The sequence below is a fragment of the Seriola lalandi genome, unplaced genomic scaffold (assembly GCF_002814215.2).
Source record: "Seriola lalandi dorsalis isolate HSWRI2012SDOR001 ecotype SW California unplaced genomic scaffold, Sedor1 jcf7180001978188, whole genome shotgun sequence".
Classification (NCBI taxonomy): domain Eukaryota; kingdom Metazoa; phylum Chordata; class Actinopteri; order Carangiformes; family Carangidae; genus Seriola; species Seriola lalandi.
This window is the reverse complement of record NW_019448854.1, coordinates 1,400-3,506: the sequence shown is the minus strand read 5'-3', so window position 1 is coordinate 3,506 and position 2,107 is coordinate 1,400. Positions and strand designations below refer to the sequence as shown.

The 2,107-nt window shown below is 42.8% G+C and overlaps 1 long non-coding RNA gene across 1 annotated transcript; it reads right to left on the bottom strand.

Moving 5' to 3' along the window:
* Nucleotides 1–819: 819 nt before the first annotated feature.
* Nucleotides 820–1,276, bottom strand: LOC111657817 (uncharacterized). Its single transcript, XR_002760950.2, has 2 exons — nt 1,047–1,276; nt 820–856 (listed from the first exon to the last, which is right to left on the bottom strand). It is a non-coding gene; the product is annotated as an uncharacterized LOC111657817 (long non-coding RNA).
* Between the last annotated feature and the right edge of the window lie 831 nt (nt 1,277–2,107).

Here is a 2,107-nt window from a genome sequence, read left to right as displayed (position 1 = left end):
TGGGTACCTAAGATTATATAATATCTAAGATATAGTTGTTTGCTCGTGTGCTGTGGTGTACTAGATTTAAATGTTAAAAGAGATGTGAGCTAGTTTGGAAGCTGAGTAGAGTTTTATCAACGAATATCATGAGATGATTATGTCTTTGTGGCTGTAAGGAGGAGTATCCAACGTTATGATATAGAGATGATGAGTTTGAAATTAGTCATTGGTGATAAAGCATGAAACATTTAACAGGATTTAGCTAACAAAGAAGCCATGGGGCAGCATGACGGAACGGAATATCTTAAAACCCACCTGGTTGCCAGTAAGAATGTGTAACTGTTCTATGGACATGCTATGCCTCGTAAATCTTCAGTTCATTTTGCAGAAACCATGAGCACTTAAGTGCAATTAATTAATATTTGCGAGCATCATAAACCATCTAGACCAGAGTAGTGGTGGCAACTCCCAACCTTTGAAGAAGTCGTGAAGTCCTGCCCATTCGTCCATAGACAGGAGGATCACTGGAGACAGCGAACATAACTAAGTGAAAAACTGATGACGTGATCATGTCAGTCAGAGAAAGTCCAAACGAGAGGAATAAAAGCATGTATGACAGTCTCTAGATTCTTATTGGATAATGTTGGAATGATCCTGTGTAGACTCCTGAGCTGCAAGAAACAAGACTGGACAACTGTGTTTACATGCTTGTTCAGGCTGAGCTGGTTATCAAGGATCTTGTACTGTTACACCCAGTGTGACTCCTGTCGTGTACTGGGATTCACAGCCAGCTAAACTCTTTATGGACATCATGACCTCCAAGGAACAGGCAAGCAGTTGTGGTTGGACAGGTTTAATGCCAAAAATTGTGAAACTGAAACACAGAGTACAGAAACATAAATTAACAACCAAGATACATACATTGCAAAAAATAGCGGATCTAACATTTACAGATCTGCGGCGGAAAAGTCCGCGATCGGGTCTCGATCGTTATAATAAATACGTAGTGTCAAATTTAACCAAACACTTTGCACTCTAACAATGATGTGTAGAAATGTACTCACTTATATTGCCAGTACAAGGGCAAAACAAACAGCTGGACGACTGAGTATCTCTCATTATGAAGCAGAAAATAAAAACTTCCAGGTACCTCACTTCCTGTAAATCACACAGGTAAATAAACGCACTGCGCCCTCTATAGGCGAAAAGGTGCTACTGCAACTGCAGGCACAAACAGTTCCAACACACTCCTCGCCTGGCATTATTTCAAAAATGCCACAATAACAAATTCACATAATCTCAGGAGATAAGAGAAGAATACACTCAGAAATAGGTCTGAAGAAGGTCTTTTTAGTCTTGTTGTGGGTAATCTTGACTTCCACCTTCCTGACAACTCCATCTTTACTTGGAAGAGCCTTCACTATGACTCCTGTTGGCCACTCATTTCTTTTCAGTTGCTTGTCCTTTAAAAGAACAATGTCTCCTTCCTTCATGTTTGGTCTTCTGAGCTGCCACCTTTGACGGCTCTGGAGCATGTTGAGGTATTCTTTCTGCCATCGAGCCCAGAAAGTGTCAGCAAGAACTTGAACCCTCTTCCACTGATGTTTAAACATGTCAGCTTTGGTGAAATCTCCAGAGGAAGGTGAGAGGGAGCCAAACCTCTGAGTGAGTAGAGTTGAAGGGGTTAAGATCAGAGGAGCTTCTGGGTCAGTGGAGACAGGCACTAAAGGCCTTGCATTAATAATAGCTGTAACTTCGGCCATCAGGGTTATCAGAACCTCATGAGTCAGCTTAGAGTGGCTCACTTGTAAGAGCATTGAATCCAGGATACGCCGTGTAATTCTTATCATGCGCTCCCACGCACCACCCATGTGTGATGAGTGGGGCGGATTGAACACCCATGAACATCTCTGATTGAGGAGGTAGTCGTCTACACTCGTCTCACCAGGCTTTGGAGGATCCAGCTTTAGCTCCCTTGCTGCACCGACAAAGTTGGTGCCACAGTCTGACCTCAACTGCTTAGCAGTACCTCTGATCGCGAAGAATCTGCGAAGTGCATTGATGAAACTAGAAGAGCTCATAGTTTCAATGACTTCGATGTGAACAGCTCTCGTGGACATACAGG